This window comes from Salarias fasciatus, chromosome 17 (assembly GCF_902148845.1).
Source record: "Salarias fasciatus chromosome 17, fSalaFa1.1, whole genome shotgun sequence".
Lineage (NCBI taxonomy): Eukaryota > Metazoa > Chordata > Actinopteri > Blenniiformes > Blenniidae > Salarias > Salarias fasciatus.
Window position 1 is genome coordinate 19,438,810 of NC_043761.1, and position 16,115 is coordinate 19,454,924.

General features: G+C 40.2%; 1 pseudogene; it reads left to right on the forward strand.

Moving 5' to 3' along the window:
* Window positions 1-8,119: 8,119 nt before the first annotated feature.
* On the forward strand, window positions 8,120-8,261 carry LOC115404741 (uncharacterized; annotated as a pseudogene).
* Window positions 8,262-16,115: the final 7,854 nt, after the last annotated feature.

Sequence of the window (16,115 nt, forward strand, 5' to 3'; positions counted from 1 at the left end):
GTATTGAGGAAATACTAGAGATAAAACTATACTTGGATCCAAAAATTTTCTTATTAAGTATCTACCCAGCTAACTCCAACATAAGGAAGAAACATAGATTATTTTAAGATATCGGCCTATTGTTGGCCAAGAGAGTCATTGCCTTAGCTTGGAAGCAGGTGGACAGACCAAGGATGGGCAGATGGTTGAATGAACAGCCACTCTGCCCTTAGAGAAGATTACGTACGTAATCAAAGGTAAACAGTCCATTTTTGATAACATTTATACATTTTCTTTCAAATAAAGACGTGTCTGGTTTAATGGAAATATCTGCGGATGACTCTTGGTAGCTCCCTGCAGCTCTTTTGGGAAAATTTTTGTTGTCTGGAACAGCTTGACCACTTCCTATTCTTACAAGGTATGAGTAAGGTATATCTGCGAGCAGGATTAATGTGTGGTTGGTGTCGTACTTACTCTCCCCCATATGCATATTATTCTATTTATATTTTTTGTTTTGTTTTTTTTTTGTGTTTTTTTTTTGTTTTAGCATTATTGTTATTATTTATTTATTTTTATTTATTTATTTTTTTTGTATCTGAGTTGATGCTTTGTTGTTACTACCTTGGCAAATGTTATACTGTTTTACTTATTTGAGGGCATCATTGTGTGTGATCCATGTTTGAAAATGAATAAAGACACTGTTGGGAAAAAAAAAAAAAAAACTAAAGCATCGTGATCATGTATGAGTGTTTATAACTACTTATAATGTGTTATACTGGGTGCTTTAAGTAAAGTGTTACCAAACTTTGTTTTTTCTTCTTTTTTTTTTTTTTTCTGAGATGTACTTCTCTGTATTCAAACTCAATGCACTGTTCAAAAAAGATTGCTTACCTTTTTTTTCAGGATCTTGCTCTTGTAGACATTCTGGATTTTATTTTTTACCTTTGGACAGGCTTCATCAATTTTAGTGATGACAGCTACTTGGGGGATCCCTGGAAAAAGAGTCAGTTGTCCCGAGTTTATGCCAATGTTTCAAATTCCAAATAGTGACTTTGTCTCTAATTGTCAAAAAAAATGACTTCTTTTTGTGTCGCAGTATGTGATTCATTCATATTCTCTCTGGTGATCAGTGCCAATCTTGGCTTGATTTACCAATGAAAAGAAGTCCATGCATGCAGAGATGCACTGCTTGCTCCAACAGCACCTTGCATACCTTTTCCAGATCAGTCACACAGCAGTGCGTGAAATGTTTCGCACATACACACAAATGCAAACACTTAACTGTGAAACGCTGAAACATTTTTGTCATGTATTTCTGGAAATAAATGATCATTTATTGCCAAGTGGTCTTATTCTTGTTTTATTGAAGGAAACCACTGTTCAGATGTTTGAGGTTCCTTCAAGAAAAAAAAAAAAAAAACCCTCCGAGTTACGTCTTCACTTGAAATGTGTTTTCCAGAAAAAGCTTTGTTTTCTCCATCTTTTGATCAGAGATGTTTTTGGTGAAACCGCCCTATCTTCTACGACCAATTACAGGTAGAAACAAACTTATTTCTTATGAAAGACGAGAGTCTACACTTTCATTAGGTATTTTCAGTGTTTACATAATCTTATAACTTGAATAACTCGATATTCTGTGGGTGTTGAAATATCTGTCTAAATGCTCCGAATTAGCTGGCAGTGACAGGTTGGCTGATCTGAAAAGGGCTGGCAGCCAATTAGTTGACATCTATCACCTGTCCAGAGCCCTGAGGTCAGCTGACCAGATCCAGAGGACATTGAGCCTTTGCACTTGTGGCTTGCTGTGGAACACGCTGTCCTTCGCGGTGCAGTTGCAAATAGCCTCGCCTTTAATATCCACTTGCTCACTCTGGCCTGTGCCTGAGCAGAGTCACCTCTACTGGATCTTGTCATTGATCGATTCCACTGTTTTACTGTTTTGCTATAATTGTTTATTATTATGTTATGTATTGTATTGTAAAGCACTTTGGCTGACCAGAGGCATTATTTAAATGTGCTATACAAATAAACCTGACAGTGACACCAAAAATCAAATGAGCATTTCTAAAATAGTTGTGAAATAGAGGTTTAATGTAACATCTTGAAGCCCTCTGAGGCAACTGTTGCTGTGATACTGGGCTATACAAAAATAAATTGATTGATTGAAATTGAAGACTCACTGAAGGCCCGGGCATCTTCTCTGACCTTCTTCATCTTGTTAAGAATCTCATCCTCCATTATTTCCACTTTGGTAGCATCAACAACACAAACTAGAACATGGACTTTGTCATTTATGGTCGGATTTTGATTGTAGTCAGATCCTGTTGGGGTACTGCCGGCATGGAGCTGAAAAAAGGCAACATTTTCAAATCAAAATAAGGTGTCATAAGATTTTGGCATGTTTGTATAATTCCACACAGTGCTATTCAGCATTATCATCACCTCATTTTTTTTTTGAATAACGTACAATGTCCTCAGAAATATTTGGAGATGTACCTATACCATTTCCTCAGAATATTCGAATCCGACACTTAATGTAAGATAGTTTTTTCAACTTCCAAAGTGTATTTTGAAAGAAAAAAAATAAGTGCATCAATAATAACTCTGCGGAGCCCGGAAAGGGATATATATATATTTTTTTTTATTTATTTATTTATTTTTTTTTATGTGCTCCATTAAAACTTTTATATGCACATGAAAGCAACTTTATGTGCTTCCGGAAAACTTTTAAATGCCCACATCAGCAAGTTTACACACGTACGCAAAGGTTTTAAGACAGCACGTAATGTTGTTTACATGCTCACGTAAAACTTTTAAAGCTCCCACCTGCATGGATCCCTCTGAGAACACTCAGCCCAAATTTTGACACGGCGTTGCGCATACGCCGGTCGCACCGGTATACGCATGCACCAGACCGCCACAGCAAATAAACCATGACGGACACAACTTTACGAAGTGATGCTGAGGCCATCACGCTGTAGCTCCATCAAAGACACCCAGGCCCTCATTTATCAAATGATCATACGGCGCAAACTGGCGTATGGCCATATGAAAGATGGGATTGGCATTTGTACATATTTGTATATATTATAGCTCCTGTTATATTTTAAGATTTATGTTGTATATAAAGTTGGATCTTTATTCTTTTAGATTTCTATTATGATTCTGATTAAGATTTGCACTCTTACTTATCCTTTTTCTTTATTTGCACATTTCATCACTTTTTGGCACCCGCCTGTGTGTTCTACAAGCCTCTGTATCTCCTTTTCCCTTGCCTTTTCTTTTACTCGATGGACTAAGCCAGGGGTGGGGAATCCTGGTCCTGGAGGGCCGCAGCCCTGCATGTTTTCCATGTCTCCCTGCTTCAACACAGCTGATTGTAATGAGGCTCGTTATCTGGCTTTCTGCTGGACTTGGCCATGAATCTTGATTCGATTCAGGTGTGTTGAAGCAGGGAGACATGGAAAACATGCAGGTCTGCGGCCCTCCAGGACCAGGGTTCCCCACCCCTGGACTAAGCAGTCAGTTACATGGCATTGAGCAGGGCAGTCAATCCTCCACCGATCATTTGCCGAACCAATCATTGGTGACAACTTTGGTGTCACTTTGTCTGCAGTCGCAACTCTGCCTCTAGTATTGTCCCACCCACAGCACCATCTGATTGGTTACATTAAGAGCCGGCAGGGCCAACAGCAAAACTTGCTAGAAAAAATTAGACTGAGTAACATTTTACTTATCAAATACAAAGCACAAACGCTAATTATTTCAATACAATACCAGAAAGGCTGACGTGGTATGATTTGATCCGAGCTGAAGAGGCTCATCCGATCTCCACACCATGGAATGTGGTCTGACCAGTCGCTCGTTGTGATCATAATGTGTTAGCCTCCCACTCATCTCAGCCCGCTAGCTGCCTTCATTGTTTTACAAACAAGCCCATTGTGTTGCATATTCGTAGCCCCTGCGTGCAGCTAAACCACTTACACTGACCAGTTGCTCATTCAGGGCTGCCATGTCAGCCATGTTATAGAACACAGTGACGGGCTATCTCCGTATTACTGCCAGTGCGCTGTATGCCCGCACCATTTGTTCCATGGCATCGACACCACATTTGGTGGCATTGTACTGGGTGATGGTGCTTGGCTTTTTTTTGCGGCTGTTCTCAGTATGAATCACACTGTGCATACTGCTCAACACGTGGACCATCTTCTTCAGGCTGGCTGCATACACTATCAGAGTGGTGTCAGTTGTGGAAAACACCTGGGTGCAGAAGTCATTGCTGTTTATCACTCGAGCAGAAGGGGGAATTTCTCTGTAAATCTTATTGAGTGTCCCAACAATGGTAATTTTCTGGCTGCGCAACCTTTTTGCAAGGGAGAGTGATGTAAAAAAATAGTCCGTTGTGACAGTTCTGCCCTGGTCCAGAAATGGTTCCATCAACTTCATCACCACACTCTCAGAAAGTCTCTCTTCTTTGGGACGACCGGGTTCTTTGCCCACATACGGAAAGACGTTGCAGATGTAATTTGATTTCAGGTCGCAAGCCACCCAAAACTTGATGCCAAACTTATCCGGTTTTGTTGCAATGTACTGCAGAAAAGGGCAACGTGTCTTTGATGGGTAGAGCTGTTCATCGATTGTGATGTGACGACCAGGTCTGAAGATTGTGACGAAGTTCTTTCGAAATGATTCCCACAATTCAGAAATTTTTGAAACTTGTCTGTCTGCAGTCGCTCAGCCCAGGTGCTCTTGCTATCAATGCATAGCTGACGCATGATGTTTTTGAAGCGGTCTCGAGACATTGTTGCCATGATCCATTTGTTTCCATACAGCTCTGACCAGTTGTCAGACAATGATGGAACTTTTCTCACCCCTCGCCAGATGACGATTGCAATGAAAGCCTTTAGTTCAGGGATACCCATCAACCAGTCCTCCTCTGGTTCCTTTGCGTGCTCAATTGTGCACGCTTGAATGGCAAGAAGCATCTGGATACTGATGAAACAGGAAGCTTTGAAGGCGAGTTTTGATCCTTTGTCTTGCTTCATGTGTTGACTCTCCTTCAGCAGTATAGGGTTCAACAAGAATGAAACCCAAACCTCGTCCAAGACTTAGCGAACATTTAGTCTTCAGGTCACATGCTGTTCTTCTATTTTGCTGTGCCTGCTTGGATTGTACGCTGAAATGCAGTTTGCAACAAAGGAACTCCAAACATTGGAGTTTGCGGCAAACCTCAGTCTCAACTGGGCCCCCATCAATCCCTTGGAGTTACATCCCAATTTGTAATGACTAACGAAATCATTGCATTTATAAAATAATCTTCTCTGCCATACTCAGGAGGGAAGCCCTAAGTACGTCCTAGCTCTATTCAAGCGTCCCCCTCCCCAATGAGAGGTATGCATGAACCAACAAGCTGAACAGTATCGGCTGCATTTACAAGTGAAAAGAAGTGCTAAAGGTGGCTGTTGAGTGGCGCATTTACAATTGGCGACTGCATTCCTAAGCAGGGATGATATGATTCCTCTTCAGGCCATCAAGGAATAACCTAAAATCCCAGTCTTGCCAGACTTTACTAACAGGCATACATGTTTCCCAAACTCAGAAAAAAACAAACAATCATGAAAAACTCAAAACTCTGAAAACAAAATTTTGACAAAAAATAAAAAATAATTTTTTTTTTATTATTTTGACTGCTAATGAATATCACCTGTAAATATTGGTTATCGACCTCCTTGACGACTGATAATCAGCAACGGTATTGGCTCTGAAAATAACCATGTCAGTATATCTCAATTCAATACCTGATCGCAGCATTCATGAGCTCATGGCTAAAGTGAAGCGGTATCACCTGTGGGCTGAGAGGAGCGACACACCACGGAATTTGAGAATGCACTCATGTGACACTTTCAGCAAATCGGACTGTGAGGACTGTGTCGCACAAGTCACTGTCTTAGAGAAGCAGCTGACAGGCTGGAAGATGATCATGTTCAACCACCCCGTCCCCGACACTGTCAAATTCAAGACTGTTGTCAAGAGACCTTGTTGAAGGTGAGAAGTTATTTCTCCTTATGTTGTAAGACTAACCAAAAAGTGTACTGCACAATGATGAAGTCAGCATTTCAGCTTCCAATTGGGCAGTTAATTGTCGCAGTTTGTCCAGGTGCTCATAGAAAGATCAGTCATTCCTTTTTGGCATTTTCTCAACAATGGAGACTTCCTTGGCCTTGGTCCATAAAACCTTCTTTGGTTTATTATGCAACATATAGTACTTATTGAATCCATGACCTCAGATTATTCCAGGTTTACCATCAGGTATGTTGATGGTTTTTCTCAGCCTTTGCACCCATTCTCAACCCTAATCTTTGAACGACTTCTGTTGTTAATTTTCCTGTTCTCCTCATGTCCAATGAGGTTCCTGACAGTTCTATGCTTGGGAAATGTCCCAATGCACACTTAGCACACTGTTGAAACATATTGAAAGAAGGATACCAAGGATTTTAAGGATCATCTGATTAAGTCCTGGAGGTCTTGTGGAGGCTAATAATATCCCTTCTGCTGTCCTCAGCTCCTTTGTCTTCAGCGTAGTGACAAAGGAACAGTTAATGTTAAATTTTAAAACAAAGCATTTCATCATTTACAGGCTGATCCATGTCATGTGTACAAGTAATTCATCACAGGTGATTTTCACTTGTGATTTCCCATGAATGTACCATAACGTCAACTGTTCGGCATCAATTTCATACCTTGCATCCTTCATTGACGTGTCCTTCCATGATCAATTTTATATTCTTCACATCAATTCCTCTTCCAAAGCCCTTCTCAATACCCATGGTGTCACTGACGACAAAAGGATAAAAGGTCCCAGTCTTTTCGTTCTTGATGTCATAAGTTCTGTACTGCAAAAAAAGAAAAGTGATCAAACTGTTAGTGTGTGCTGAGGATGTAGATATTTCAAATTTTCTCCATTTCATACTCTGTTGTTAATTTTTTGCTGTGAAAAAGTAGCTGTCCTGACTTTGAGTTGAACACTGGAGAAAGTCTTGAAACATGTTTTGCTGTGTTTCTTTATATGAGTGTTAAACAGTATTCAATTTATGACAATTTCTTCATACTTCCTTAGTGAAGCTCTCATCATAGCCAGTGTCTGCCAAAGCACGAGTTGCGATTCTTCCTCGCAGAGCGCTGTCAACAGAATTGATGAAGCTGGACTTTCCAGAGCCTGCTGGTCCGAACAGGAGAATCCTGAGATAATTGGCTTCTGATTGAGGTTTGTAGTCCCTCACATGATAGTCTTCCTTTTCCTTTCTGTTTAAAAAGAAAATTGAATAGGATGAAGTATAAGCCTCCTCAAAACCTACAGATTATTATTGTTGTTGAAGTATGATAGAAGTTACACTCCACCATGAATACTCACCCCCATGGTACGTCTCTCCATGGTTTATCAAGAACTGTCAAGACAAACACATCTGCATTAATCACATTTTCTACTAAAGTCATGTAATGAGCACTAGTGTTACATACTAATGTGAATTTAGAAGATTCTGTGAAAAATATAAATTGACTTACGAAGAGATTTGAACATACTCTTGGCAGAGGAAATATTTATTTTCATGAAAAACAAGTAAAATAATTAGACAACACATTAATGACAAACCTTGAATAACTTGTTTATCATGTTAGGATGAACCGCTGAAAAATAATGCTTACATTTTAACATTTAGAATGAAGGTCAATCTAGTTGAAATATTTGCACAAACAAAAGCTTATCTCTATCAATATTCATAACATTTATCACATTTCAATAAGATGTAAAGGTATAAAACAGTCTTACCTTTGGTAAACTCACAATGAATAAAGTTGCCAAATAAAAACCATAAATTGTTTTTAGGAAGTAAATCTGAGATCCGATAATGTGAAGCTGTTGCTGTCTGGTTACATGTGAAGCCGATGCTCAGTACAACCGTACAGCAACTACCTGATGTGTAAAAAGACTGTCAATGATTTCAGTTTCTTTCAGGTTATATAATGTCAAAGGATCGCTCTTTCCCGTCAGACTGTATAAACGAAGGCTTTGTGTCGGAGCAAAGTTCATCTTATCACTGAGCTACCACTGAGAGAATAGAAGACCAGCAATTGCTTAAACTTACTTACCTGGCAGGTGCTTCACCCAGAGCCAGACTCGATCATTGCACTGAGGTTGTGCTGACCCCTGCAAATTCCCCAAATGTGGAAATATCGACTGCATAATTTCTGCTGTTGGGGAACTGTGTTAGCAAACTCCCCTGATTTGACCCTTCACCGCTACCCTATCCTTGACCTTTATTATGTCAGGTGAAAGCACTAACCACTGCATCACCATGTGGTCAAAATGTACAAAAACTATTACTGCTAAACTCATTAAATAAACTACAGAGCTTATATTGTACACATTATAAAGATAATGTCTATTTTATTGTCTATGGGGAATAAAGAATCTCTTAAATCTACTACAGTTATAACAGTTGAACAGAATGGAGAAATGTTCTCATCACAGAACCAGCTATCTCACCGCACTAAGAGAAGCCAAGGGGGGCCAACGCCGGGCTCACACTCGATGCAGTGCGGCTCCGGTCAGGACACCCCAACTAATCAGTCGTCATTAAAATCAATATGGCAGCTCACACCAGCCAAGGTGCGGCTGCGATCCATCTCCGGCGCCACTACAGATCCTGTCCGGCGGTCTGGAAACTTTGCACACGGATCCTATTTTTCCACAGGCCAGAACCATGCCACGTCAATCTAATCACAGTCAAGTCGGGTGCCGGAAGGAAAATTGATGCGTGTTCCAAATAAGTGATTTCAAAATGAAGTCTGTGTCATGTTTTCTCCTTCACATTCTTTTTCTTTTTAAATTCTTCTGGTAGAAACAAACAATGCAATCTAATCATTATGCACATTAGAAGAATGAGTGATTTTGTACTTACTCATTGTAAGAAAGTCAAACGACACCAAAATTGCACAAACAATAGCTCCATTACCGGAGCGGCTCTTTGTTGCCAGGTTGGGTGGGTTTCTGCCTCATCAGGTTTTTTTTTTGAACACGTCAGGTGGGTTGATGAAATGGTTATGTTCTTGTGACGTGTTTTTATCATGCAAACATAGTTTTCAGTTTACATACAGTTTTTTTATTAAGTAAATAAGAGTTTTACTGTTTTAATGTGCATCTTTTTACAGAGATGGAGATTTGGGCTGCTTTCTATTGAGTTTGACAGTTTAAACATTGTGTTTGGGATGAAAGTGTGACATATCTGGCAACCCCTTCCAGCGGACTGCAGACGCACCGGAGGCAGTGTGAGCTCAGTGCAAGACCTCCTCAGTGAAGCATGAGATGAGCTGCTGCCACTTTTATCAACAGCCAGCAACCAATCAGAGTAGTGCAAGCTGCCACCGCCGTCATCGATGCCCAGGACCCCCCTGGAGAAGGGGCAAAGTGAGCCATCACTGGCGCTCTCAGAGACCAAAAGTGGGGCGTGAACTATAGGCTGGGGAACAGCTGGCTGACAGACATGTAATCACCACCTGGCCCTGACGCAGCACGATGACGAAAGCATGGCCGGTGGTGAAGGTCCATGGTCTGCTGTGGTCTCTGCTCCTCCCACGTCCTCTGGCGTGTCCACGGCTCCCTCCACGGACTCCATGGGTCCCTCTCTGCTGCCAGACAGTACCTCAGTCCGCCGTATCCCGACTTTGTCGCTCCACCGCGGTCCTGGAGAGATATCACCCCGCCGCGGTCCTGTAGCCGGATTGTTCATGAACCTGTGAGCTGTGTGATGTAAACAGACCTCAGAGTGAAGGGGACCAGAGCACCAAGTCTGGCCTAAGGGTGGTTGCTGCAATTTCAGGTGGTAAGATCAGTTGTTCCTCGATATCGATCAGTATCGTGCAGTCATGGGCCTCGGCTAGCTGTCCAGTTTCTGGTTTGGTTGGGGAATACTTGGGCTTTTTCTTTCCGTCTCGGATGAATAATTGTGCTTTGATGGGATTGGTTGTAAGCGGCGCGGAGTTAGTGCTATTCCTCTTGCTTTCAAGTGCTGCTGCCAGACTTTAAAGATCCTGTTTATTCCTCCAGTCTTCTAACACATTTTTCTGCTGCTGGTTCCTCCCACATTGTGCCCAAGTCCAAAGTAAAAGGCATCCAATAAAAGCAATGGGAAATTTTCATGTACGATTGTTGCACAGACACGAAAATAATTTATCTTTCACATAGAATTATTTAAGAATGATTACTTTTAAAAAATGAATAAGCTCAGTCTTTACGTCTAATTTAAGCCTTTAGTCAAACAGAGTGCCAAGATGTTTGTTGTGGTGAACAACTATGAATGACACTGCCTGCCATTTGCGGGTTAAGACTGCTGAAGATAATGAAGACACCTGATTAGTCAAAAGAATCCAGAAGTCTACATGTATTTAAAAAGACACTAAAAACAGCATTACATCACAAATACATGTGATCCAAACCCCAGGTGGCTGATGAACATTATTACACTGTCTAAAGTCCTACAATATTATAATGTTTATTGAGATGCTGTCTTCATCTTGTAAATTTAAGGAATATGTGTGCACTAAAAAGCAGTACTGAAAAGAATATACATTAATGTAATTTACATTAATTGTAATTGTAATGTGTGTGAGTTTGTATGCAAGGTTTGGAAGGATTCTTCTTTTCTTCTCTTTTTCCTTTTTTTTTTCTTTTTTCTAATGGATGTAGGACTCAATTTGTGTGATACTTAAATGCGAAGAGGTGGATTTAATAAGTTCGTCCAACTTCTGCCTGCTCCTTTTTGAGCACAGTTCAAACATTACTTCATAAATGGACAATCTGCTGCTATTATTGTTGCTCAAATAAAGAGATTGATTGATTGATTGATTGGTTGATGGATTCCGATCCCTTTCTGTATTTTTTTTAATATTTGCTTTTGTTACAATCCAAACTACGATGATACAATTTAAAATCTATGAATCCAGATAAAAGCATCTAATATAATACAAAAAACAACCTTTTTAACAAGTCGACAGTGGAATTTGACCTTTAACGGCTAAACAATACATGAACTTGAAGTAGTATGAAATTAAAACAACAGTGCAGAGCTATGACTCAAAAAGGATACATTGGAAAGAAATAATTAAAACATAATGAAATATCATCATATGGCTACTGTTCCATGTGCAAATCAAAATTTTCTGTCATCCCAAAATTATGGAGAAGGCTTATGGATATTATGGAGATGTTATTAAAAAAAAAAAAACCAACACGCTACAGATGCAGTTGAATTTACTTTAAAGACAGATAAGTGTTGACCCAAATCAGCAGTAAAATTAAAAAAAAAAATACCTCTTGATTTCTAGTCTAACCTATTACATATCATGAAATGTTATTGCTTATTTCTGCCCCTTGCAGCATTGGTGAAGTGAGATAAAGTGGCCTTTGGGATGAATTTCTTATCATATAATAGGTGGTTGTTGATTTTTCTGCGTGCTTTGTCGCACCTCTCATACATAAAACCTTGAGCTTTATGATTATTATGAAAGTTCAGAATGTCCACACAACAATAGATAAGATTCCTTTATTGTCCACCGTCCTGCTGTCAAGACACACTTGGCATGAGCAAAGGGCTGTCACCCACCTTTCAGTTCAGGGATCACATTTAGCCTAATTTCATTGGAGTGGGCCAGACCGCTTAAATATTGCCAAAATAACCTGTAAATTCAAACTTTAAAGTTTTTCTCTGCTGTGACACAGAGTATATGATGAAAACGATATTTTCCCATAACCAAAAAATGACGGCAGAACACGGCTATAGTCACAGTATTGAGCCAATTCCAGCTTTTGCATTACGAATGTTTTTACCAACTCACCCTGAGAGCAATGACTCAGGCTAAAGTTAGTTTGCTGATTTTCGTGGCAGCATCACTGATAGCTCAGTAGCTGCATTTGAATTACACTTCTTCATAAACAACAACAAAACAAAAAAAAAAGCGATTTTTTTTTTTTTTTTGGTCCCCAAAGTACATTTTCGATTTGCAGGCCTTTCCACTGAATGCTGTTTCACGCATAAAATGTAAATCTCATCCCGCAAGGCTCCACTTAGAGGAAGATGGAGATACAAAACATTTGGCAGTAAACTATTGGGAGTAAACTAGTATAAAGTACAGTATAAAAAAATTGTAGTAGTGTCTGCCATGGCTGTGGAAGTGCAATGCATCATGTGAGTTTGGGATGGAATATTCAAAATTTGCAGTTTTTGTGGTTCATTTGATATTCTTGGCTCTGACTCCCCAGCACTATTCATCTGACCACTATACCCTCTGCCCCCCCTCTCTAATACCACATCTTTACGAGTCATTATTATCAGCGTAACATTAGTCTTTATCATTTATTTAAACCTAACGTCATTCTTCATCTTTAACTTAACATCAGGCTCCTGCCATGTGGAACCAACTTCCAGTTTCAGTTCGGGAGGCCGACACAGTCGCTCCTTTTCAATTTCTGTTGACCATTTCAATTAAACATTTCCTTTGTGGTGCTGCTGCAGGTACTACTGGAGGACTTTGTCCTATCCTTTTTACTCTTCCTATCCTCTCACCACAACCAGAATAGCAGAAAGCCACCTCCTCTGAGCCTGGTTCTGCAAAGGTTTCTTCCTTTTAAAATGGAGTCGCTTATGCTTGCTCATGTGGACCTGTTTTCTCTGTAAAAGTGCCGGGAGGAGACTGTGTTGTAATTAACGCTATATAAATAAAGCTGAACTGAACTGTTCTGATGTTGCTCGTGTTATTGGTGGTTTTTTTTTTGTTTTTGTTTTTTTAATGTTCTTGTCATTTAGTTCATGTCAATTATTTCACTTTCACATAGGGCTGGAAGTGAGAAGTGTTGTGTGTTTAATGTCGTCCTGCCACTGTTCCTGTTTTCAGTGTGTTATATGAAATTCCCCTGACTGTAGTGGGTGGCGATCTGTAGCTTAAAATCCTGTTTATTGCAACTCACATACAGTTCATTAAAATATATAAATGTTTTTAGTTTTAGGAAAATCATATTTCAATAAAATATGAAAAATAAATTGAACTTGCAGAATATATCTAGTACATTGGTAGTATATTGAAGCGTGTAATCGTGGTATTCTTCAAGTATACTTCAATGAACTGAAATGTGGACTACAAGTATAATCTCAGTGCACCGGTAGTATTTAGATAAATGTATAATTGTTGTATACTTGTATACATAAAAGTGTATGTTTGTAAACCTAAAATGAAATCATAAAGTATACTTTACATCCAAAGAAGTGAACTTTCTAGTTCAACTATATGGTCTGTAGTATACTTACTATACTGACACTCAAATGCAAAATAAACTTCAAGTATACTATTTGTTGTCATGTCCCGCACTTCAGCGTTCTCGTAGGGACACTGTGTGGTTTCGTGTTTTGTTTTTCCGGTGGTTGGAGCTGGAGAGGCTGTTAACGGAAGTGTGGGACCAGCTCATCAGCAGGATGACTTTCAGCTGCTTTGGTCCACGTCGCTATTTAAGTGGCGTCCTGGCTGGAAGTCAGCGCTGGATCATAACATCAACTCTTGTGTGTCCGATGTGCCTTGTACGTTCAGCATTTTTTAATGTTTTTTTTGTACCTCCGTTTACCTTGTTTTCCTCGTTTGCAGTCTGGAGACCCTCTCTGCAGGCCGCCTCGCCCAGCCGCTTCTTGCTTCTCTGGCCGCCTGCCTTTTCCAGACTGACACCTGGTTCCGACCCTGGACAGCCCCAAGCCTTGCTCCGGACCTCCCTCGGTTCTGCTAAGCCTCTCGACCCACCGCCTGGACGCCTCATCCTCAGCTTCAATTAATAAACCTGCTCTGTTCACATCCAGGTCCGTTCTCCTCGTGCTGTCTGCTCCTGAGCCTTCATACTGCATCACAACACACAGTCTTCAGAACTGCATGCTTCTCTTCCAAAATGGCAGATATCAGCTCACCCCAAATATTTTCAGTTGGATTGAGATCAGAATTCATTGCTGGCCATTTTAGATACTTGACAAGCCTGGCAAAATGGCAAAAATACCACCACTTTACTGGAAAAAATTATTTTAGGTTATCATCAGGGCTGTGTTCACTGCTAAACAAAGTAAGAGGAAGGATAGTGTTGACCCAAATCAGCAGTAAAATAAAAAAAAAAATACCTCTTGATTTCTAGTCGAACCTGTTACATATCATGAAATGTTATTGCTTATTTCTGCCCCTTGCAGCATTAGTGAAGTGAGATAAAGTGCCCTTTGGGATGAATTTCTTATCACATAATAGGTGTTTGTTGATCTTTCTGTGTGCTTTATCGCATCTCTCATATATAAAACCTTGAGCTTTATGATTGTTATGAAAGTTCAGATTGTCCACACAACAATAGATAAGATTCCTTGATTGCCCGCCGTCCTGCTGTCAAGACACACTTGGCATGAGCAAAGGGCTGTCACCCACATTTCAGTTCAGGGATCACATTTAGCCTAATTTCATTGGAGTGGGCCAGACCGCTTAAATAGTGACAAAATAACCTGTAAATTCAAACATTAAAGTTTTTCTCGGCTGTGACACAGAGTATATGATGAAAACAATATTTTCCCATAACCAAAAAATGACGGCAGAACACGGCTATAGTCACAGTATTGAGCCAATTCCAGCTTTTGCATTACGAATGTTTTTACCAACTCACCCTGACAGCAATGACTCTCAGGCTAAAGTTAGTTTGCTGATTTTCGTGGCAGCATCACTGATATCAGCATCACTGATATCATCACAGTAGCTGCATTTGAATTACACTTCTTCATAAACAACAACAAAACAACAACAACAACAAAAAACACAGATATATATATATATATGTATATATATATATATATGTATAATTTTTTTTTTTAATTTTCCCAAAGTACATTTTTGATTAGCAGGCCTTTCCACTGAATGCTCTTTTGCGCATAAGATGTAAATCTCATCCCACAAGACTCCACTTAGAGGAAGATGGAGATAAAAAAAAACCTTTGGCAGTAAACTATTGGGAGTAAATTAATAAAAAGTACAGCATAAAAATGTGTAGTGGTGTCCGCCCTGGCTGTGAAGGTGCAATGCATCATGGGAGTTTGGGATGGAATATTCAAGATTCGCAGTGTTTGTGGTTCATTTGATATTCTTGGCTCTGACTCCCCAGCACTATTCATTTGACCACTATACCCTCCGCCCCCCCTCTCTAATATCACATCTTAAAGAGACTCAAGGCAAGATTTTTGAAAAACTACACATGCATTTCCAGTTTATTCAATGCTAATGGGCCATGAAGCATTGAAAACCTAAAATAACAGGCCAGTCTGCGTATCTGTCTGTTGCCTTGTACAGGCTGTGTGCCACAGAATTTGTTGCAGTTTGGGGTCCGAATTTCCCGCGCAGTCGTGGGGATGTGACGTAAATGGACGCTGTATGCGCGTCCCGACAGCTCTGGAACAGGAAGAACATGGAAGCCATGGACACGGACTAAAACGCTGCAGCCGGGATACAAATGGATTCTTCAGCAGTCATCAAACGACCTGCATGCACTCAAAGCCCACAAACAAGTGCCACCACGAAGAAAAAAAGGACTTTATCAGCATTATCTCGTGAGTGAAAAAAACAAAAAAGACCACAGCCAGTGCGCGCTCCCGTACCGCCTTGGCTGGTGGCTGCAGTTACCCACAGCGCCTATCGCGGCAGCACTGACATAAATTTTGTAAAGTTGCCTTAAGTCCCTTTAACGAGCCATTATTATCAGCGTAACATTAGTCTTTATCATTTATTTAAACCTAGCGTTATTTTGTATCTTTAACTTAACCTCAGGCTCCTGCCATGTGGAACCAACTTCCAGTTCAGTTTGGGAGGCCGACACAGTCGTTCCTTTCAATTTCTGTTGACAATTTCAATTAAACCATTTCCTTCGTGGTGCTGCTGCAGGTACTACAGGAGGACTTACACTGAGCTCTCTCCTCCGGTCTGCGGTCTGCTCCTGAGCCTTCATACTGCATCATAACACACAGTCTTCAGAATTGCAGGCTTCTTTTCAAAAGTGGCAGATATCAGCTCATCCCAAATATTTT